This window comes from Rhinoderma darwinii, assembly GCF_050947455.1.
Source record: "Rhinoderma darwinii isolate aRhiDar2 chromosome 5 unlocalized genomic scaffold, aRhiDar2.hap1 SUPER_5_unloc_47, whole genome shotgun sequence".
Lineage (NCBI taxonomy): Eukaryota > Metazoa > Chordata > Amphibia > Anura > Rhinodermatidae > Rhinoderma > Rhinoderma darwinii.
Window position 1 is genome coordinate 996 of NW_027461806.1, and position 22,905 is coordinate 23,900.

At 47.6% G+C, this 22,905-nt stretch overlaps 16 non-coding genes across 16 annotated transcripts; all 16 read right to left on the bottom strand.

Moving 5' to 3' along the window:
- Positions 1-230: 230 nt before the first annotated feature.
- On the bottom strand, positions 231-421 carry LOC142695393 (U2 spliceosomal RNA). Its single transcript, XR_012863513.1, has one exon. It is a non-coding gene; the product is annotated as a U2 spliceosomal RNA (small nuclear RNA).
- A 1,272-nt stretch (positions 422-1,693) lies between these two features.
- LOC142695515 (U2 spliceosomal RNA) lies at positions 1,694-1,884 on the bottom strand. Its single transcript, XR_012863624.1, has one exon. It is a non-coding gene; the product is annotated as a U2 spliceosomal RNA (small nuclear RNA).
- A 1,312-nt stretch (positions 1,885-3,196) lies between these two features.
- LOC142695031 (U2 spliceosomal RNA) lies at positions 3,197-3,387 on the bottom strand. Its single transcript, XR_012863186.1, has one exon. It is a non-coding gene; the product is annotated as a U2 spliceosomal RNA (small nuclear RNA).
- Positions 3,388-4,664: 1,277 nt separating this feature from the next.
- On the bottom strand, positions 4,665-4,855 carry LOC142695043 (U2 spliceosomal RNA). The gene has a single exon (XR_012863197.1). It is a non-coding gene; the product is annotated as a U2 spliceosomal RNA (small nuclear RNA).
- Positions 4,856-6,147: 1,292 nt separating this feature from the next.
- On the bottom strand, positions 6,148-6,338 carry LOC142695055 (U2 spliceosomal RNA). The gene has a single exon (XR_012863208.1). It is a non-coding gene; the product is annotated as a U2 spliceosomal RNA (small nuclear RNA).
- A 1,300-nt stretch (positions 6,339-7,638) lies between these two features.
- LOC142695067 (U2 spliceosomal RNA) lies at positions 7,639-7,829 on the bottom strand. Its single transcript, XR_012863219.1, has one exon. It is a non-coding gene; the product is annotated as a U2 spliceosomal RNA (small nuclear RNA).
- Positions 7,830-9,153: 1,324 nt separating this feature from the next.
- On the bottom strand, positions 9,154-9,344 carry LOC142695079 (U2 spliceosomal RNA). Its single transcript, XR_012863230.1, has one exon. It is a non-coding gene; the product is annotated as a U2 spliceosomal RNA (small nuclear RNA).
- A 1,292-nt stretch (positions 9,345-10,636) lies between these two features.
- On the bottom strand, positions 10,637-10,827 carry LOC142695091 (U2 spliceosomal RNA). Its single transcript, XR_012863241.1, has one exon. It is a non-coding gene; the product is annotated as a U2 spliceosomal RNA (small nuclear RNA).
- Positions 10,828-12,119: 1,292 nt separating this feature from the next.
- LOC142695104 (U2 spliceosomal RNA) lies at positions 12,120-12,310 on the bottom strand. The gene has a single exon (XR_012863252.1). It is a non-coding gene; the product is annotated as a U2 spliceosomal RNA (small nuclear RNA).
- Positions 12,311-13,606: 1,296 nt separating this feature from the next.
- Positions 13,607-13,797, bottom strand: LOC142695517 (U2 spliceosomal RNA). The gene has a single exon (XR_012863626.1). It is a non-coding gene; the product is annotated as a U2 spliceosomal RNA (small nuclear RNA).
- A 1,292-nt stretch (positions 13,798-15,089) lies between these two features.
- LOC142695116 (U2 spliceosomal RNA) lies at positions 15,090-15,280 on the bottom strand. Its single transcript, XR_012863263.1, has one exon. It is a non-coding gene; the product is annotated as a U2 spliceosomal RNA (small nuclear RNA).
- A 1,284-nt stretch (positions 15,281-16,564) lies between these two features.
- LOC142695128 (U2 spliceosomal RNA) lies at positions 16,565-16,755 on the bottom strand. The gene has a single exon (XR_012863274.1). It is a non-coding gene; the product is annotated as a U2 spliceosomal RNA (small nuclear RNA).
- Positions 16,756-18,051: 1,296 nt separating this feature from the next.
- LOC142695140 (U2 spliceosomal RNA) lies at positions 18,052-18,242 on the bottom strand. The gene has a single exon (XR_012863285.1). It is a non-coding gene; the product is annotated as a U2 spliceosomal RNA (small nuclear RNA).
- A 1,292-nt stretch (positions 18,243-19,534) lies between these two features.
- On the bottom strand, positions 19,535-19,725 carry LOC142695519 (U2 spliceosomal RNA). The gene has a single exon (XR_012863628.1). It is a non-coding gene; the product is annotated as a U2 spliceosomal RNA (small nuclear RNA).
- A 1,284-nt stretch (positions 19,726-21,009) lies between these two features.
- LOC142695153 (U2 spliceosomal RNA) lies at positions 21,010-21,200 on the bottom strand. The gene has a single exon (XR_012863297.1). It is a non-coding gene; the product is annotated as a U2 spliceosomal RNA (small nuclear RNA).
- A 1,292-nt stretch (positions 21,201-22,492) lies between these two features.
- Positions 22,493-22,691, bottom strand: LOC142695552 (U2 spliceosomal RNA). Its single transcript, XR_012863657.1, has one exon. It is a non-coding gene; the product is annotated as a U2 spliceosomal RNA (small nuclear RNA).
- Between the last annotated feature and the right edge of the window lie 214 nt (positions 22,692-22,905).

Here is a 22,905-nt window from a genome sequence, read left to right on the forward strand (position 1 = left end):
ATGAGGTGTTCCAATGTGAAATGCCGGAAACACAGAAACACAGACGACACACAACAAGAGGTGGCAATCTATTCATTAATTGCATTTAATCAATGAGCTCATTATCACTCATGCATTGTCCAACAGGTGTTGAAATAATGGGATTAAAAGGGGAGATCCCTTCAGAAAGACAGAAACAATAGCAAAGACAAAAAACACTTTTGGAATCTGCTTTTAGTCAACACATAAGGAAAGGGTGCACCGGTCCTGGAAATACTGCAATACCAGGTCAATGCGTGGAGTGGACAGAGCAAGCTCTATTTCCATCTCCCTGTTCTAAAAATCCATTTAATATATGGTCCCCAGATAGGGGACGTATCAGATATTAAACTGATAAGAACAGATACTACACTTGATCTTAGCCAAAAGGCCGAGAAGCGATAACCCGAACGGGCCGCGCGTTGCCCGAGCCTGCCCGATACTGCTGTTCAGCCCTTGCAGCGATTCAGCCTACTTCTAGGCAATTCCATGGGGCCCTGCAGGCTCACACACTCACAGCTACACGGGAGGTGAATAAAGGCCGGAGAGGAAGCCAGACAGGATTTGCTTCTTTTGCTTGCACCACAATGCAGTGCTGAAAGAGGAGGAATCTACATAAAAACGCCTTCCTGGCAACGCCCAAATGCCCTGCTGCCATGCAGATAAACACTGGCAGCGGCAGCAAGTGCATGCCCACAGCCACCCCTTGTTCCTTCACACCTTGTATCAGCTGTAATCCAGTCCAGTCCAGTGCTGCCTGCTGAGCAGCACTGACCAACACTGCCTGGGCCCAGGCTTTTATCTCTGAGGCCCCATTATGATGTCAGAAAGCTGGCTCTGGAATCCTGAGGGCTCCACTATGACACGTGCAAAGTTCCGTCTGAACTTTATATAAGACGGTGAGGCTCAGTCAGTCACTCAGTGTTGCCTGAGAGGGCAACACTGCAACAGCCGGCCGCCAGGCTGTCTTTTTTTTGCACAGCTAGTTGCCTCCAGGAGGCCACAAGAGGGAGACAAGGGACTGCAAAATGGAAAATAGGCATCCACCAACTTTACAGACAACTTCTCCTTGCTCCTACAACCTCCATCCTTGCACAGTTTGTTATTCTTCTAGGTAACATAGTAACAAATCCAAATTGCTGCTCTCTTTGTAGGCAAGCAAGGCTTTGTTGCAACTGCAATTCTTACTTCTTCTTGAAATGTAGGGACGACAGTACATTCCATCACATCCATCTAGTGTACACAGGTAGGTCCATTGTGGCGGGCAGGCGAGCGGGCGGGCTGCTTTATTGGCTGTTTGCTGTTCCCCTACTCCACTCCACTATTTGACTGTTGTGCTGCATCAATCAATCAATCAATCAATCAATCAATCAATCAGTGGCTGGCTCAGGTGCAGCTCTTTAACTTACCTAAAAGGGAGGGCGGAGAGAAGACAAGGAAGGTGAATGAGGTGTTCCAATGTGAAATGCCGGAAACACAGAAACACAGACGACACACAACAAGAGGTGGCAATCTATTCATTAATTGCATTTAATCAATGAGCTCATTATCACTCATGCATTGTCCAACAGGTGTTGAAATAATGGGATTAAAAGGGGAGATCCCTTCAGAAAGACAGAAACAATAGCAAAGACAAAAAACACTTTTGGAATCTGCTTTTAGTCAACACATAAGGAAAGGGTGCACCGGTCCTGGAAATACTGCAATACCAGGTCAATGCGTGGAGTGGACAGAGCAAGCTCTATTTCCATCTCCCTGTTCTAAAAATCCATTTAATATATGGTCCCCAGATAGGGGACGTATCAGATATTAAACTGATAAGAACAGATACTACACTTGATCTTAGCCAAAAGGCCGAGAAGCGATAACCCGAACGGGCCGCGCGTTGCCCGAGCCTGCCCGATACTGCTGTTCAGCCCTTGCAGCGATTCAGCCTACTTCTAGGCAATTCCATGGGGCCCTGCAGGCTCACACACTCACAGCTACACGGGAGGTGAATAAAGGCCGGAGAGGAAGCCAGACAGGATTTGCTTCTTTTGCTTGCACCACAATGCAGTGCTGAAAGAGGAGGAATCTACATAAAAACGCCTTCCTGGCAACGCCCAAATGCCCTGCTGCCATGCAGATAAACACTGGCAGCGGCAGCAAGTGCATGCCCACAGCCACCCCTTGTTCCTTCACACCTTGTATCAGCTGTAATCCAGTCCAGTCCAGTGCTGCCTGCTGAGCAGCACTGACCAACACTGCCTGGGCCCAGGCTTTTATCTCTGAGGCCCCATTATGATGTCAGAAAGCTGGCTCTGGAATCCTGAGGGCTCCACTATGACACGTGCAAAGTTCCGTCTGAACTTTATATAAGACGGTGAGGCTCAGTCAGTCACTCAGTGTTGCCTGAGAGGGCAACACTGCAACAGCCGGCCGCCAGGCTGTCTTTTTTTTGCACAGCTAGTTGCCTCCAGGAGGCCACAAGAGGGAGACAAGGGACTGCAAAATGGAAAATAGGCATCCACCAACTTTACAGACAACTTCTCCTTGCTCCTACAACCTCCATCCTTGCACAGTTTGTTATTCTTCTAGGTAACATAGTAACAAATCCAAATTGCTGCTCTCTTTGTAGGCAAGCAAGGCTTTGTTGCAACTGCAATTCTTACTTCTTCTTGAAATGTAGGGACGACAGTACATTCCATCACATCCATCTAGTGTACACAGGTAGGTCCATTGTGGCGGGCAGGCGAGCGGGCGGGCTGCTTTATTGGCTGTTTGCTGTTCCCCTACTCCACTCCACTATTTGACTGTTGTGCTGCATCAATCAATCAATCAATCAATCAATCAATCAATCAATCAATCAATCAATCAATCAATCAATCAATCAATCAATCAGTGGCTGGCTCAGGTGCAGCTCTTTAACTTACCTAAAAGGGAGGGCGGAGAGAAGACAAGGAAGGTGAATGAGGTGTTCCAATGTGAAATGCCGGAAACACAGAAACACAGACGACACACAACAAGAGGTGGCAATCTATTCATTAATTGCATTTAATCAATGAGCTCATTATCACTCATGCATTGTCCAACAGGTGTTGAAATAATGGGATTAAAAGGGGAGATCCCTTCAGAAAGACAGAAACAATAGCAAAGACAAAAAACACTTTTGGAATCTGCTTTTAGTCAACACATAAGGAAAGGGTGCACCGGTCCTGGAAATACTGCAATACCAGGTCAATGCGTGGAGTGGACAGAGCAAGCTCTATTTCCATCTCCCTGTTCTAAAAATCCATTTAATATATGGTCCCCAGATAGGGGACGTATCAGATATTAAACTGATAAGAACAGATACTACACTTGATCTTAGCCAAAAGGCCGAGAAGCGATAACCCGAACGGGCCGCGCGTTGCCCGAGCCTGCCCGATACTGCTGTTCAGCCCTTGCAGCGATTCAGCCTACTTCTAGGCAATTCCATGGGGCCCTGCAGGCTCACACACTCACAGCTACACGGGAGGTGAATAAAGGCCGGAGAGGAAGCCAGACAGGATTTGCTTCTTTTGCTTGCACCACAATGCAGTGCTGAAAGAGGAGGAATCTACATAAAAACGCCTTCCTGGCAACGCCCAAATGCCCTGCTGCCATGCAGATAAACACTGGCAGCGGCAGCAAGTGCATGCCCACAGCCACCCCTTGTTCCTTCACACCTTGTATCAGCTGTAATCCAGTCCAGTCCAGTGCTGCCTGCTGAGCAGCACTGACCAACACTGCCTGGGCCCAGGCTTTTATCTCTGAGGCCCCATTATGATGTCAGAAAGCTGGCTCTGGAATCCTGAGGGCTCCACTATGACACGTGCAAAGTTCCGTCTGAACTTTATATAAGACGGTGAGGCTCAGTCAGTCACTCAGTGTTGCCTGAGAGGGCAACACTGCAACAGCCGGCCGCCAGGCTGTCTTTTTTTTGCACAGCTAGTTGCCTCCAGGAGGCCACAAGAGGGAGACAAGGGACTGCAAAATGGAAAATAGGCATCCACCAACTTTACAGACAACTTCTCCTTGCTCCTACAACCTCCATCCTTGCACAGTTTGTTATTCTTCTAGGTAACATAGTAACAAATCCAAATTGCTGCTCTCTTTGTAGGCAAGCAAGGCTTTGTTGCAACTGCAATTCTTACTTCTTCTTGAAATGTAGGGACGACAGTACATTCCATCACATCCATCTAGTGTACACAGGTAGGTCCATTGTGGCGGGCAGGCGAGCGGGCGGGCTGCTTTATTGGCTGTTTGCTGTTCCCCTACTCCACTCCACTATTTGACTGTTGTGCTGCAATCAATCAATCAATCAATCAATCAATCAATCAATCAATCAGTGGCTGGCTCAGGTGCAGCTCTTTAACTTACCTAAAAGGGAGGGCGGAGAGAAGACAAGGAAGGTGAATGAGGTGTTCCAATGTGAAATGCCGGAAACACAGAAACACAGACGACACACAACAAGAGGTGGCAATCTATTCATTAATTGCATTTAATCAATGAGCTCATTATCACTCATGCATTGTCCAACAGGTGTTGAAATAATGGGATTAAAAGGGGAGATCCCTTCAGAAAGACAGAAACAATAGCAAAGACAAAGAACACTTTTGGAATCTGCTTTTAGTCAACACATAAGGAAAGGGTGCACCGGTCCTGGAAATACTGCAATACCAGGTCAATGCGTGGAGTGGACAGAGCAAGCTCTATTTCCATCTCCCTGTTCTAAAAATCCATTTAATATATGGTCCCCAGATAGGGGACGTATCAGATATTAAACTGATAAGAACAGATACTACACTTGATCTTAGCCAAAAGGCCGAGAAGCGATAACCCGAACGGGCCGCGCGTTGCCCGAGCCTGCCCGATACTGCTGTTCAGCCCTTGCAGCGATTCAGCCTACTTCTAGGCAATTCCATGGGGCCCTGCAGGCTCACACACTCACAGCTACACGGGAGGTGAATAAAGGCCGGAGAGGAAGCCAGACGGGATTTGCTTCTTTTGCTTGCACCACAATGCAGTGCTGAAAGAGGAGGAATCTACATAAAAACGCCTTCCTGGCAACGCCCAAATGCCCTGCTGCCATGCAGATAAACACTGGCAGCGGCAGCAAGTGCATGCCCACAGCCACCCCTTGTTCCTTCACACCTTGTATCAGCTGTAATCCAGTCCAGTCCAGTGCTGCCTGCTGAGCAGCACTGACCAACACTGCCTGGGCCCAGGCTTTTATCTCTGAGGCCCCATTATGATGTCAGAAAGCTGGCTCTGGAATCCTGAGGGCTCCACTATGACACGTGCAAAGTTCCGTCTGAACTTTATATAAGACGGTGAGGCTCAGTCAGTCACTCAGTGTTGCCTGAGAGGGCAACACTGCAACAGCCGGCCGCCAGGCTGTCTTTTTTTTGCACAGCTAGTTGCCTCCAGGAGGCCACAAGAGGGAGACAAGGGACTGCAAAATGGAAAATAGGCATCCACCAACTTTACAGACAACTTCTCCTTGCTCCTACAACCTCCATCCTTGCACAGTTTGTTATTCTTCTAGGTAACATAGTAACAAATCCAAATTGCTGCTCTCTTTGTAGGCAAGCAAGGCTTTGTTGCAACTGCAATTCTTACTTCTTCTTGAAATGTAGGGACGACAGTACATTCCATCACATCCATCTAGTGTACACAGGTAGGTCCATTGTGGCGGGCAGGCGAGCGGGCGGGCTGCTTTATTGGCTGTTTGCTGTTCCCCTACTCCACTCCACTATTTGACTGTTGTGCTGCATCAATCAATCAATCAATCAATCAATCAATCAATCAATCAATCAATCAATCAATCAGTGGCTGGCTCAGGTGCAGCTCTTTAACTTACCTAAAAGGGAGGGCGGAGAGAAGACAAGGAAGGTGAATGAGGTGTTCCAATGTGAAATGCCGGAAACACAGAAACACAGACGACACACAACAAGAGGTGGCAATCTATTCATTAATTGCATTTAATCAATGAGCTCATTATCACTCATGCATTGTCCAACAGGTGTTGAAATAATGGGATTAAAAGGGGAGATCCCTTCAGAAAGACAGAAACAATAGCAAAGACAAAAAACACTTTTGGAATCTGCTTTTAGTCAACACATAAGGAAAGGGTGCACCGGTCCTGGAAATACTGCAATACCAGGTCAATGCGTGGAGTGGACAGAGCAAGCTCTATTTCCATCTCCCTGTTCTAAAAATCCATTTAATATATGGTCCCCAGATAGGGGACGTATCAGATATTAAACTGATAAGAACAGATACTACACTTGATCTTAGCCAAAAGGCCGAGAAGCGATAACCCGAACGGGCCGCGCGTTGCCCGAGCCTGCCCGATACTGCTGTTCAGCCCTTGCAGCGATTCAGCCTACTTCTAGGCAATTCCATGGGGCCCTGCAGGCTCACACACTCACAGCTACACGGGAGGTGAATAAAGGCCGGAGAGGAAGCCAGACAGGATTTGCTTCTTTTGCTTGCACCACAATGCAGTGCTGAAAGAGGAGGAATCTACATAAAAACGCCTTCCTGGCAACGCCCAAATGCCCTGCTGCCATGCAGATAAACACTGGCAGCGGCAGCAAGTGCATGCCCACAGCCACCCCTTGTTCCTTCACACCTTGTATCAGCTGTAATCCAGTCCAGTCCAGTGCTGCCTGCTGAGCAGCACTGACCAACACTGCCTGGGCCCAGGCTTTTATCTCTGAGGCCCCATTATGATGTCAGAAAGCTGGCTCTGGAATCCTGAGGGCTCCACTATGACACGTGCAAAGTTCCGTCTGAACTTTATATAAGACGGTGAGGCTCAGTCAGTCACTCAGTGTTGCCTGAGAGGGCAACACTGCAACAGCCGGCCGCCAGGCTGTCTTTTTTTTGCACAGCTAGTTGCCTCCAGGAGGCCACAAGAGGGAGACAAGGGACTGCAAAATGGAAAATAGGCATCCACCAACTTTACAGACAACTTCTCCTTGCTCCTACAACCTCCATCCTTGCACAGTTTGTTATTCTTCTAGGTAACATAGTAACAAATCCAAATTGCTGCTCTCTTTGTAGGCAAGCAAGGCTTTGTTGCAACTGCAATTCTTACTTCTTCTTGAAATGTAGGGACGACAGTACATTCCATCACATCCATCTAGTGTACACAGGTAGGTCCATTGTGGCGGGCAGGCGAGCGGGCGGGCTGCTTTATTGGCTGTTTGCTGTTCCCCTACTCCACTCCACTATTTGACTGTTGTGCTGCATCAATCAATCAATCAATCAATCAATCAATCAATCAATCAATCAATCAATCAATCAATCAATCAGTGGCTGGCTCAGGTGCAGCTCTTTAACTTACCTAAAAGGGAGGGCGGAGAGAAGACAAGGAAGGTGAATGAGGTGTTCCAATGTGAAATGCCGGAAACACAGAAACACAGACGACACACAACAAGAGGTGGCAATCTATTCATTAATTGCATTTAATCAATGAGCTCATTATCACTCATGCATTGTCCAACAGGTGTTGAAATAATGGGATTAAAAGGGGAGATCCCTTCAGAAAGACAGAAACAATAGCAAAGACAAAAAACACTTTTGGAATCTGCTTTTAGTCAACACATAAGGAAAGGGTGCACCGGTCCTGGAAATACTGCAATACCAGGTCAATGCGTGGAGTGGACAGAGCAAGCTCTATTTCCATCTCCCTGTTCTAAAAATCCATTTAATATATGGTCCCCAGATAGGGGACGTATCAGATATTAAACTGATAAGAACAGATACTACACTTGATCTTAGCCAAAAGGCCGAGAAGCGATAACCCGAACGGGCCGCGCGTTGCCCGAGCCTGCCCGATACTGCTGTTCAGCCCTTGCAGCGATTCAGCCTACTTCTAGGCAATTCCATGGGGCCCTGCAGGCTCACACACTCACAGCTACACGGGAGGTGAATAAAGGCCGGAGAGGAAGCCAGACAGGATTTGCTTCTTTTGCTTGCACCACAATGCAGTGCTGAAAGAGGAGGAATCTACATAAAAACGCCTTCCTGGCAACGCCCAAATGCCCTGCTGCCATGCAGATAAACACTGGCAGCGGCAGCAAGTGCATGCCCACAGCCACCCCTTGTTCCTTCACACCTTGTATCAGCTGTAATCCAGTCCAGTCCAGTGCTGCCTGCTGAGCAGCACTGACCAACACTGCCTGGGCCCAGGCTTTTATCTCTGAGGCCCCATTATGATGTCAGAAAGCTGGCTCTGGAATCCTGAGGGCTCCACTATGACACGTGCAAAGTTCCGTCTGAACTTTATATAAGACGGTGAGGCTCAGTCAGTCACTCAGTGTTGCCTGAGAGGGCAACACTGCAACAGCCGGCCGCCAGGCTGTCTTTTTTTTGCACAGCTAGTTGCCTCCAGGAGGCCACAAGAGGGAGACAAGGGACTGCAAAATGGAAAATAGGCATCCACCAACTTTACAGACAACTTCTCCTTGCTCCTACAACCTCCATCCTTGCACAGTTTGTTATTCTTCTAGGTAACATAGTAACAAATCCAAATTGCTGCTCTCTTTGTAGGCAAGCAAGGCTTTGTTGCAACTGCAATTCTTACTTCTTCTTGAAATGTAGGGACGACAGTACATTCCATCACATCCATCTAGTGTACACAGGTAGGTCCATTGTGGCGGGCAGGCGAGCGGGCGGGCTGCTTTATTGGCTGTTTGCTGTTCCCCTACTCCACTCCACTATTTGACTGTTGTGCTGCATCAATCAATCAATCAATCAATCAATCAATCAATCAATCAATCAATCAATCAATCAATCAATCAATCAATCAATCAATCAATCAATCAGTGGCTGGCTCAGGTGCAGCTCTTTAACTTATCTAAAAGGGAGGGCGGAGAGAAGACAAGGAAGGTGAATGAGGTGTTCCAATGTGAAATGCCGGAAACACAGAAACACAGACGACACACAACAAGAGGTGGCAATCTATTCATTAATTGCATTTAATCAATGAGCTCATTATCACTCATGCATTGTCCAACAGGTGTTGAAATAATGGGATTAAAAGGGGAGATCCCTTCAGAAAGACAGAAACAATAGCAAAGACAAAAAACACTTTTGGAATCTGCTTTTAGTCAACACATAAGGAAAGGGTGCACCGGTCCTGGAAATACTGCAATACCAGGTCAATGCGTGGAGTGGACAGAGCAAGCTCTATTTCCATCTCCCTGTTCTAAAAATCCATTTAATATATGGTCCCCAGATAGGGGACGTATCAGATATTAAACTGATAAGAACAGATACTACACTTGATCTTAGCCAAAAGGCCGAGAAGCGATAACCCGAACGGGCCGCGCGTTGCCCGAGCCTGCCCGATACTGCTGTTCAGCCCTTGCAGCGATTCAGCCTACTTCTAGGCAATTCCATGGGGCCCTGCAGGCTCACACACTCACAGCTACACGGGAGGTGAATAAAGGCCGGAGAGGAAGCCAGACAGGATTTGCTTCTTTTGCTTGCACCACAATGCAGTGCTGAAAGAGGAGGAATCTACATAAAAACGCCTTCCTGGCAACGCCCAAATGCCCTGCTGCCATGCAGATAAACACTGGCAGCGGCAGCAAGTGCATGCCCACAGCCACCCCTTGTTCCTTCACACCTTGTATCAGCTGTAATCCAGTCCAGTCCAGTGCTGCCTGCTGAGCAGCACTGACCAACACTGCCTGGGCCCAGGCTTTTATCTCTGAGGCCCCATTATGATGTCAGAAAGCTGGCTCTGGAATCCTGAGGGCTCCACTATGACACGTGCAAAGTTCCGTCTGAACTTTATATAAGACGGTGAGGCTCAGTCAGTCACTCAGTGTTGCCTGAGAGGGCAACACTGCAACAGCCGGCCGCCAGGCTGTCTTTTTTTTGCACAGCTAGTTGCCTCCAGGAGGCCACAAGAGGGAGACAAGGGACTGCAAAATGGAAAATAGGCATCCACCAACTTTACAGACAACTTCTCCTTGCTCCTACAACCTCCATCCTTGCACAGTTTGTTATTCTTCTAGGTAACATAGTAACAAATCCAAATTGCTGCTCTCTTTGTAGGCAAGCAAGGCTTTGTTGCAACTGCAATTCTTACTTCTTCTTGAAATGTAGGGACGACAGTACATTCCATCACATCCATCTAGTGTACACAGGTAGGTCCATTGTGGCGGGCAGGCGAGCGGGCGGGCTGCTTTATTGGCTGTTTGCTGTTCCCCTACTCCACTCCACTATTTGACTGTTGTGCTGCATCAATCAATCAATCAATCAATCAATCAATCAATCAATCAATCAATCAATCAATCAGTGGCTGGCTCAGGTGCAGCTCTTTAACTTACCTAAAAGGGAGGGCGGAGAGAAGACAAGGAAGGTGAATGAGGTGTTCCAATGTGAAATGCCGGAAACACAGAAACACAGACGACACACAACAAGAGGTGGCAATCTATTCATTAATTGCATTTAATCAATGAGCTCATTATCACTCATGCATTGTCCAACAGGTGTTGAAATAATGGGATTAAAAGGGGAGATCCCTTCAGAAAGACAGAAACAATAGCAAAGACAAAAAACACTTTTGGAATCTGCTTTTAGTCAACACATAAGGAAAGGGTGCACCGGTCCTGGAAATACTGCAATACCAGGTCAATGCGTGGAGTGGACAGAGCAAGCTCTATTTCCATCTCCCTGTTCTAAAAATCCATTTAATATATGGTCCCCAGATAGGGGACGTATCAGATATTAAACTGATAAGAACAGATACTACACTTGATCTTAGCCAAAAGGCCGAGAAGCGATAACCCGAACGGGCCGCGCGTTGCCCGAGCCTGCCCGATACTGCTGTTCAGCCCTTGCAGCGATTCAGCCTACTTCTAGGCAATTCCATGGGGCCCTGCAGGCTCACACACTCACAGCTACACGGGAGGTGAATAAAGGCCGGAGAGGAAGCCAGACAGGATTTGCTTCTTTTGCTTGCACCACAATGCAGTGCTGAAAGAGGAGGAATCTACATAAAAACGCCTTCCTAGCAACGCCCAAATGCCCTGCTGCCATGCAGATAAACACTGGCAGCGGCAGCAAGTGCATGCCCACAGCCACCCCTTGTTCCTTCACACCTTGTATCAGCTGTAATCCAGTCCAGTCCAGTGCTGCCTGCTGAGCAGCACTGACCAACACTGCCTGGGCCCAGGCTTTTATCTCTGAGGCCCCATTATGATGTCAGAAAGCTGGCTCTGGAATCCTGAGGGCTCCACTATGACACGTGCAAAGTTCCGTCTGAACTTTATATAAGACGGTGAGGCTCAGTCAGTCACTCAGTGTTGCCTGAGAGGGCAACACTGCAACAGCCGGCCGCCAGGCTGTCTTTTTTTTGCACAGCTAGTTGCCTCCAGGAGGCCACAAGAGGGAGACAAGGGACTGCAAAATGGAAAATAGGCATCCACCAACTTTACAGACAACTTCTCCTTGCTCCTACAACCTCCATCCTTGCACAGTTTGTTATTCTTCTAGGTAACATAGTAACAAATCCAAATTGCTGCTCTCTTTGTAGGCAAGCAAGGCTTTGTTGCAACTGCAATTCTTACTTCTTCTTGAAATGTAGGGACGACAGTACATTCCATCACATCCATCTAGTGTACACAGGTAGGTCCATTGTGGCGGGCAGGCGAGCGGGCGGGCTGCTTTATTGGCTGTTTGCTGTTCCCCTACTCCACTCCACTATTTGACTGTTGTGCTGCATCAATCAATCAATCAATCAATCAATCAATCAATCAATCAATCAATCAATCAATCAGTGGCTGGCTCAGGTGCAGCTCTTTAACTTACCTAAAAGGGAGGGCGGAGAGAAGACAAGGAAGGTGAATGAGGTGTTCCAATGTGAAATGCCGGAAACACAGAAACACAGACGACACACAACAAGAGGTGGCAATCTATTCATTAATTGCATTTAATCAATGAGCTCATTATCACTCATGCATTGTCCAACAGGTGTTGAAATAATGGGATTAAAAGGGGAGATCCCTTCAGAAAGACAGAAACAATAGCAAAGACAAAAAACACTTTTGGAATCTGCTTTTAGTCAACACATAAGGAAAGGGTGCACCGGTCCTGGAAATACTGCAATACCAGGTCAATGCGTGGAGTGGACAGAGCAAGCTCTATTTCCATCTCCCTGTTCTAAAAATCCATTTAATATATGGTCCCCAGATAGGGGACGTATCAGATATTAAACTGATAAGAACAGATACTACACTTGATCTTAGCCAAAAGGCCGAGAAGCGATAACCCGAACGGGCCGCGCGTTGCCCGAGCCTGCCCGATACTGCTGTTCAGCCCTTGCAGCGATTCAGCCTACTTCTAGGCAATTCCATGGGGCCCTGCAGGCTCACACACTCACAGCTACACGGGAGGTGAATAAAGGCCGGAGAGGAAGCCAGACAGGATTTGCTTCTTTTGCTTGCACCACAATGCAGTGCTGAAAGAGGAGGAATCTACATAAAAACGCCTTCCTGGCAACGCCCAAATGCCCTGCTGCCATGCAGATAAACACTGGCAGCGGCAGCAAGTGCATGCCCACAGCCACCCCTTGTTCCTTCACACCTTGTATCAGCTGTAATCCAGTCCAGTCCAGTGCTGCCTGCTGAGCAGCACTGACCAACACTGCCTGGGCCCAGGCTTTTATCTCTGAGGCCCCATTATAATGTCAGAAAGCTGGCTCTGGAATCCTGAGGGCTCCACTATGACACGTGCAAAGTTCCGTCTGAACTTTATATAAGACGGTGAGGCTCAGTCAGTCACTCAGTGTTGCCTGAGAGGGCAACACTGCAACAGCCGGCCGCCAGGCTGTCTTTTTTTTGCACAGCTAGTTGCCTCCAGGAGGCCACAAGAGGGAGACAAGGGACTGCAAAATGGAAAATAGGCATCCACCAACTTTACAGACAACTTCTCCTTGCTCCTACAACCTCCATCCTTGCACAGTTTGTTATTCTTCTAGGTAACATAGTAACAAATCCAAATTGCTGCTCTCTTTGTAGGCAAGCAAGGCTTTGTTGCAACTGCAATTCTTACTTCTTCTTGAAATGTAGGGACGACAGTACATTCCATCACATCCATCTAGTGTACACAGGTAGGTCCATTGTGGCGGGCAGGCGAGCGGGCGGGCTGCTTTATTGGCTGTTTGCTGTTCCCCTACTCCACTCCACTATTTGACTGTTGTGCTGCATCAATCAATCAATCAATCAATCAATCAATCAATCAATCAATCAATCAATCAATCAATCAGTGGCTGGCTCAGGTGCAGCTCTTTAACTTACCTAAAAGGGAGGGCGGAGAGAAGACAAGGAAGGTGAATGAGGTGTTCCAATGTGAAATGCCGGAAACACAGAAACACAGACGACACACAACAAGAGGTGGCAATCTATTCATTAATTGCATTTAATCAATGAGCTCATTATCACTCATGCATTGTCCAACAGGTGTTGAAATAATGGGATTAAAAGGGGAGATCCCTTCAGAAAGACAGAAACAATAGCAAAGACAAAAAACACTTTTGGAATCTGCTTTTAGTCAACACATAAGGAAAGGGTGCACCGGTCCTGGAAATACTGCAATACCAGGTCAATGCGTGGAGTGGACAGAGCAAGCTCTATTTCCATCTCCCTGTTCTAAAAATCCATTTAATATATGGTCCCCAGATAGGGGACGTATCAGATATTAGACTGATAAGAACAGATACTACACTTGATCTTAGCCAAAAGGCCGAGAAGCGATAACCCGAACGGGCCGCGCGTTGCCCGAGCCTGCCCGATACTGCTGTTCAGCCCTTGCAGCGATTCAGCCTACTTCTAGGCAATTCCATGGGGCCCTGCAGGCTCACACACTCACAGCTACACGGGAGGTGAATAAAGGCCGGAGAGGAAGCCAGACAGGATTTGCTTCTTTTGCTTGCACCACAATGCAGTGCTGAAAGAGGAGGAATCTACATAAAAACGCCTTCCTGGCAACGCCCAAATGCCCTGCTGCCATGCAGATAAACACTGGCAGCGGCAGCAAGTGCATGCCCACAGCCACCCCTTGTTCCTTCACACCTTGTATCAGCTGTAATCCAGTCCAGTCCAGTGCTGCCTGCTGAGCAGCACTGACCAACACTGCCTGGGCCCAGGCTTTTATCTCTGAGGCCCCATTATGATGTCAGAAAGCTGGCTCTGGAATCCTGAGGGCTCCACTATGACACGTGCAAAGTTCCGTCTGAACTTTATATAAGACGGTGAGGCTCAGTCAGTCACTCAGTGTTGCTTGAGAGGGCAACACTGCAACAGCCGGCCGCCAGGCTGTCTTTTTTTTGCACAGCTAGTTGCCTCCAGGAGGCCACAAGAGGGAGACAAGGGACTGCAAAATGGAAAATAGGCATCCACCAACTTTACAGACAACTTCTCCTTGCTCCTACAACCTCCATCCTTGCACAGTTTGTTATTCTTCTAGGTAACATAGTAACAAATCCAAATTGCTGCTCTCTTTGTAGGCAAGCAAGGCTTTGTTGCAACTGCAATTCTTACTTCTTCTTGAAATGTAGGGACGACAGTACATTCCATCACATCCATCTAGTGTACACAGGTAGGTCCATTGTGGCGGGCAGGCGAGCGGGCGGGCTGCTTTATTGGCTGTTTGCTGTTCCCCTACTCCACTCCACTATTTGACTGTTGTGCTGCATCAATCAATCAATCAATCAATCAATCAATCAATCAATCAATCAATCAATCAATCAATGGCTGGCTCAGGTGCAGCTCTTTAACTTACCTAAAAGGGAGGGCGGAGAGAAGACAAGGAAGGTGAATGAGGTGTTCCAATGTGAAATGCCGGAAACACAGAAACACAGACGACACACAACAAGAGGTGGCAATCTATTCATTAATTGCATTTAATCAATGAGCTCATTATCACTCATGCATTGTCCAACAGGTGTTGAAATAATGGGATTAAAAGGGGAGATCCCTTCAGAAAGACAGAAACAATAGCAAAGACAAAAAACACTTTTGGAATCTGCTTTTAGTCAACACATAAGGAAAGGGTGCACCGGTCCTGGAAATACTGCAATACCAGGTCAATGCGTGGAGTGGACAGAGCAAGCTCTATTTCCATCTCCCTGTTCTAAAAATCCATTTAATATATGGTCCCCAGATAGGGGACGTATCAGATATTAAACTGATAAGAACAGATACTACACTTGATCTTAGCCAAAAGGCCGAGAAGCGATAACCCGAACGGGCCGCGCGTTGCCCGAGCCTGCCCGATACTGCTGTTCAGCCCTTGCAGCGATTCAGCCTACTTCTAGGCAATTCCATGGGGCCCTGCAGGCTCACACACTCACAGCTACACGGGAGGTGAATAAAGGCCGGAGAGGAAGCCAGACAGGATTTGCTTCTTTTGCTTGCACCACAATGCAGTGCTGAAAGAGGAGGAATCTACATAAAAACGCCTTCCTGGCAACGCCCAAATGCCCTGCTGCCATGCAGATAAACACTGGCAGCGGCAGCAAGTGCATGCCCACAGCCACCCCTTGTTCCTTCACACCTTGTATCAGCTGTAATCCAGTCCAGTCCAGTGCTGCCTGCTGAGCAGCACTGACCAACACTGCCTGGGCCCAGGCTTTTATCTCTGAGGCCCCATTATGATGTCAGAAAGCTGGCTCTGGAATCCTGAGGGCTCCACTATGACACGTGCAAAGTTCCGTCTGAACTTTATATAAGACGGTGAGGCTCAGTCAGTCACTCAGTGTTGCCTGAGAGGGCAACACTGCAACAGCCGGCCGCCAGGCTGTCTTTTTTTTGCACAGCTAGTTGCCTCCAGGAGGCCACAAGAGGGAGACAAGGGACTGCAAAATGGAAAATAGGCATCCACCAACTTTACAGACAACTTCTCCTTGCTCCTACAACCTCCATCCTTGCACAGTTTGTTATTCTTCTAGGTAACATAGTAACAAATCCAAATTGCTGCTCTCTTTGTAGGCAAGCAAGGCTTTGTTGCAACTGCAATTCTTACTTCTTCTTGAAATGTAGGGACGACAGTACATTCCATCACATCCATCTAGTGTACACAGGTAGGTCCATTGTGGCGGGCAGGCGAGCGGGCGGGCTGCTTTATTGGCTGTTTGCTGTTCCCCTATTCCACTCCACTATTTGACTGTTGTGCTGCATCAATCAATCAATCAATCAATCAATCAATCAATCAATCAATCAATCAGTGGCTGGCTCAGGTGCAGCTCTTTAACTTACCTAAAAGGGAGGGCGGAGAGAAGACAAGGAAGGTGAATGAGGTGTTCCAATGTGAAATGCCGGAAACACAGAAACACAGACGACACACAACAAGAGGTGGCAATCTATTCATTAATTGCATTTAATCAATGAGCTCATTATCACTCATGCATTGTCCAACAGGTGTTGAAATAATGGGATTAAAAGGGGAGATCCCTTCAGAAAGACAGAAACAATAGCAAAGACAAAAAACACTTTTGGAATCTGCTTTTAGTCAACACATAAGGAAAGGGTGCACCGGTCCTGGAAATACTGCAATACCAGGTCAATGCGTGGAGTGGACAGAGCAAGCTCTATTTCCATCTCCCTGTTCTAAAAATCCATTTAATATATGGTCCCCAGATAGGGGACGTATCAGATATTAAACTGATAAGAACAGATACTACACTTGATCTTAGCCAAAAGGCCGAGAAGCGATAACCCGAACGGGCCGCGCGTTGCCCGAGCCTGCCCGATACTGCTGTTCAGCCCTTGCAGCGATTCAGCCTACTTCTAGGCAATTCCATGGGGCCCTGCAGGCTCACACACTCACAGCTACACGGGAGGTGAATAAAGGCCGGAGAGGAAGCCAGACAGGATTTGCTTCTTTTGCTTGCACCACAATGCAGTGCTGAAAGAGGAGGAATCTACATAAAAACGCCTTCCTGGCAACGCCCAAATGCCCTGCTGCCATGCAGATAAACACTGGCAGCGGCAGCAAGTGCATGCCCACAGCCACCCCTTGTTCCTTCACACCTTGTATCAGCTGTAATCCAGTCCAGTCCAGTGCTGCCTGCTGAGCAGCACTGACCAACACTGCCTGGGCCCAGGCTTTTATCTCTGAGGCCCCATTATGATGTCAGAAAGCTGGCTCTGGAATCCTGAGGGCTCCACTATGACACGTGCAAAGTTCCGTCTGAACTTTATATAAGACGGTGAGGCTCAGTCAGTCACTCAGTGTTGCCTGAGAGGGCAACACTGCAACAGCCGGCCGCCAGGCTGTCTTTTTTTTGCACAGCTAGTTGCATCCAGGAGGCCACAAGAGGGAGACAAGGGACTGCAAAATGGAAAATAGGCATCCACCAACTTTACAGACAACTTCTCCTTGCTCCTACAACCTCCATCCTTGCACAGTTTGTTATTCTTCTAGGTAACATAGTAACAAATCCAAATTGCTGCTCTCTTTGTAGGCAAGCAAGGCTTTGTTGCAACTGCAATTCTTACTTCTTCTTGAAATGTAGGGACGACAGTACATTCCATCACATCCATCTAGTGTACACAGGTAGGTCCATTGTGGCGGGCAGGCGAGCGGGCGGGCTGCTTTATTGGCTGTTTGCTGTTCCCCTACTCCACTCCACTATTTGACTGTTGTGCTGCATCAATCAATCAATCAATCAATCAATCAATCAATCAATCAATCAATCAATCAATCAATCAGTGGCTGGCTCAGGTGCAGCTCTTTAACTTACCTAAAAGGGAGGGCGGAGAGAAGACAAGGAAGGTGAATGAGGTGTTCCAATGTGAAATGCCGGAAACACAGAAACACAGACGACACACAACAAGAGGTGGCAATCTATTCATTAATTGCATTTAATCAATGAGCTCATTATCACTCATGCATTGTCCAACAGGTGTTGAAATAATGGGATTAAAAGGGGAGATCCCTTCAGAAAGACAGAAACAATAGCAAAGACAAAAAACACTTTTGGAATCTGCTTTTAGTCAACACATAAGGAAAGGGTGCACCGGTCCTGGAAATACTGCAATACCAGGTCAATGCGTGGAGTGGACAGAGCAAGCTCTATTTCCATCTCCCTGTTCTAAAAATCCATTTAATATATGGTCCCCAGATAGGGGACGTATCAGATATTAAACTGATAAGAACAGATACTACACTTGATCTTAGCCAAAAGGCCGAGAAGCGATAACCCGAACGGGCCGCGCGTTGCCCGAGCCTGCCCGATACTGCTGTTCAGCCCTTGCAGCGATTCAGCCTACTTCTAGGCAATTCCATGGGGCCCTGCAGGCTCACACACTCACAGCTACACGGGAGGTGAATAAAGGCCGGAGAGGAAGCCAGACAGGATTTGCTTCTTTTGCTTGCACCACAATGCAGTGCTGAAAGAGGAGGAATCTACATAAAAACGCCTTCCTGGCAACGCCCAAATGCCCTGCTGCCATGCAGATAAACACTGGCAGCGGCAGCAAGTGCATGCCCACAGCCACCCCTTGTTCCTTCACACCTTGTATCAGCTGTAATCCAGTCCAGTCCAGTGCTGCCTGCTGAGCAGCACTGACCAACACTGCCTGGGCCCAGGCTTTTATCTCTGAGGCCCCATTATGATGTCAGAAAGCTGGCTCTGGAATCCTGAGGGCTCCACTATGACACGTGCAAAGTTCCGTCTGAACTTTATATAAGACGGTGAGGCTCAGTCAGTCACTCAGTGTTGCCTGAGAGGGCAACACTGCAACAGCCGGCCGCCAGGCTGTCTTTTTTTTGCACAGCTAGTTGCCTCCAGGAGGCCACAAGAGGGAGACAAGGGACTGCAAAATGGAAAATAGGCATCCACCAACTTTACAGACAACTTCTCCTTGCTCCTACAACCTCCATCCTTGCACAGTTTGTTATTCTTCTAGGTAACATAGTAACAAATCCAAATTGCTGCTCTCTTTGTAGGCAAGCAAGGCTTTGTTGCAACTGCAATTCTTACTTCTTCTTGAAATGTAGGGACGACAGTACATTCCATCACATCCATCTAGTGTACACAGGTAGGTCCATTGTGGCGGGCAGGCGAGCGGGCGGGCTGCTTTATTGGCTGTTTGCTGTTCCCCTACTCCACTCCACTATTTGACTGTTGTGCTGCATCAATCAATCAATCAATCAATCAATCAATCAATCAATCAATCAATCAATCAATCAGTGGCTGGCTCAGGTGCAGCTCTTTAACTTACCTAAAAGGGAGGGCGGAGAGAAGACAAGGAAGGTGAATGAGGTGTTCCAATGTGAAATGCCGGAAACACAGAAACACAGACGACACACAACAAGAGGTGGCAATCTATTCATTAATTGCATTTAATCAATGAGCTCATTATCACTCATGCATTGTCCAACAGGTGTTGAAATAATGGGATTAAAAGGGGAGATCCCTTCAGAAAGACAGAAACAATAGCAAAGACAAAAAACACTTTTGGAATCTGCTTTTAGTCAACACATAAGGAAAGGGTGCACCGGTCCTGGAAATACTGCAATACCAGGTCAATGCGTGGAGTGGACAGAGCAAGCTCTATTTCCATCTCCCTGTTCTAAAAATCCATTTAATATATGGTCCCCAGATAGGGGACGTATCAGATATTAAACTGATAAGAACAGATACTACACTTGATCTTAGCCAAAAGGCCGAGAAGCGTTAACCCGAACGGGCCGCGCGTTGCCCGAGCCTGCCCGATACTGCTGTTCAGCCCTTGCAGCGATTCAGCCTACTTCTAGGCAATTCCATGGGGCCCTGCAGGCTCACACACTCACAGCTACACGGGAGGTGAATAAAGGCCGGAGAGGAAGCCAGACAGGATTTGCTTCTTTTGCTTGCACCACAATGCAGTGCTGAAAGAGGAGGAATCTACATAAAAACGCCTTCCTGGCAACGCCCAAATGCCCTGCTGCCATGCAGATAAACACTGGCAGCGGCAGCAAGTGCATGCCCACAGCCACCCCTTGTTCCTTCACACCTTGTATCAGCTGTAATCCAGTCCAGTCCAGTGCTGCCTGCTGAGCAGCACTGACCAACACTGCCTGGGCCCAGGCTTTTATCTCTGAGGCCCCATTATGATGTCAGAAAGCTGGCTCTGGAATCCTGAGGGCTCCACTATGACACGTGCAAAGTTCCGTCTGAACTTTATATAAGACGGTGAGGCTCAGTCAGTCACTCAGTGTTGCCTGAGAGGGCAACACTGCAACAGCCGGCCGCCAGGCTGTCTTTTTTTTGCACAGCTAGTTGCCTCCAGGAGGCCACAAGAGGGAGACAAGGGACTGCAAAATGGAAAATAGGCATCCACCAACTTTACAGACAACTTCTCCTTGCTCCTACAACCTCCATCCTTGCACAGTTTGTTATTCTTCTAGGTAACATAGTAACAAATCCAAATTGCTGCTCTCTTTGTAGGCAAGCAAGGCTTTGTTGCAACTGCAATTCTTACTTCTTCTTGAAATGTAGGGACGACAGTACATTCCATCACATCCATCTAGTGTACACAGGTAGGTCCATTGTGGCGGGCAGGCGAGCGGGCGGGCTGCTTTATTGGCTGTTTGCTGTTCCCCTACTCCACTCCACTATTTGACTGTTGTGCTGCATCAATCAATCAATCAATCAATCAATCAATCAATCAATCAATCAATCAGTGGCTGGCTCAGGTGCAGCTCTTTAACTTACCTAAAAGGGAGGGCGGAGAGAAGACAAGGAAGGTGAATGAGGTGTTCCAATGTGAAATGCCGGAAACACAGAAACACAGACGACACACAACAAGAGGTGGCAATCTATTCATTAATTGCATTTAATCAATGAGCTCATTATCACTCATGCATTGTCCAACAGGTGTTGAAATAATGGGATTAAAAGGGGAGATCCCTTCAGAAAGACAGAAACAATAGCAAAGACAAAAAACACTTTTGGAATCTGCTTTTAGTCAACACATAAGGAAAGGGTGCACCGGTCCTGGAAATACTGCAATACCAGGTCAATGCGTGGAGTGGACAGAGCAAGCTCTATTTCCATCTCCCTGTTCTAAAAATCCATTTAATATATGGTCCCCAGATAGGGGACGTATCAGATATTAAACTGATAAGAACAGATACTACACTTGATCTTAGCCAAAAGGCCGAGAAGCGATAACCCGAACGGGCCGCGCGTTGCCCGAGCCTGCCCGATACTGCTGTTCAGCCCTTGCAGCGATTCAGCCTACTTCTAGGCAATTCCATGGGGCCCTGCAGGCTCACACACTCACAGCTACACGGGAGGTGAATAAAGGCCGGAGAGGAAGCCAGACAGGATTTGCTTCTTTTGCTTGCACCACAATGCAGTGCTGAAAGAGGAGGAATCTACATAAAAACGCCTTCCTGGCAACGCCCAAATGCCCTGCTGCCATGCAGATAAACACTGGCAGCGGCAGCAAGTGCATGCCCACAGCCACCCCTTGTTCCTTCACACCTTGTATCAGCTGTAATCCAGTCCAGTCCAGTGCTGCCTGCTGAGCAGCACTGACCAACACTGCCTGGGCCCAGGCTTTTATCTCTGAGGCCCCATTATGATGTCAGAAAGCTGGCTCTGGAATCCTGAGGGCTCCACTATGACACGTGCAAAGTTCCGTCTGAACTTTATATAAGACGGTGAGGCTCAGTCAGTCACTCAGTGTTGCCTGAGAGGGCAACACTGCAACAGCCGGCCGCCAGGCTGTCTTTTTTTTGCACAGCTAGTTGCCTCCAGGAGGCCACAAGAGGGAGACAAGGGACTGCAAAATGGAAAATAGGCATCCACCAACTTTACAGACAACTTCTCCTTGCTCCTACAACCTCCATCCTTGCACAGTTTGTTATTCTTCTAGGTAACATAGTAACAAATCCAAATTGCTGCTCTCTTTGTAGGCAAGCAAGGCTTTGTTGCAACTGCAATTCTTACTTCTTCTTGAAATGTAGGGACGACAGTACATTCCATCACATCCATCTAGTGTACACAGGTAGGTCCATTGTGGCGGGCAGGCGAGCGGGCGGGCTGCTTTATTGGCTGTTTGCTGTTCCCCTACTCCACTCCACTATTTGACTGTTGTGCTGCATCAATCAATCAATCAATCAATCAATCAATCAATCAATCAATCAATCAATCAATCAGTGGCTGGCTCAGGTGCAGCTCTTTAACTTACCTAAAAGGGAGGGCGGAGAGAAGACAAGGAAGGTGAATGAGGTGTTCCAATGTGAAATGCCGGAAACACAGAAACACAGACGACACACAACAAGAGGTGGCAATCTATTCATTAATTGCATTTAATCAATGAGCTCATTATCACTCATGCATTGTCCAACAGGTGTTGAAATAATGGGATTAAAAGGGGAGATCCCTTCAGAAAGACAGAAACAATAGCAAAGACAAAAAACACTTTTGGAATCTGCTTTTAGTCAACACATAAGGAAAGGGTGCACCGGTCCTGGAAATACTGCAATACCAGGTCAATGCGTGGAGTGGACAGAGCAAGCTCTATTTCCATCTCCCTGTTCTAAAAATCCATTTAATATATGGTTATATGGTCCCCAGATAGGGGACGTATCAGATATTAAACTGATAAGAACAGATACTACACTTGATCTTAGCCAAAAGGCCGAGAAGCGATAACCCGAACGGGCCGCGCGTTGCCCGAGCCTGCCCGATACTGCTGTTCAGCCCTTGCAGCGATTCAGCCTACTTCTAGGCAATTCCATGGGGCCCTGCAGGCTCACACACTCACAGCTACACGGGAGGTGAATAAAGGCCGGAGAGGAAGCCAGACAGGATTTGCTTCTTTTGCTTGCACCACAATGCAGTGCTGAATGAGGAGGAATCTACAT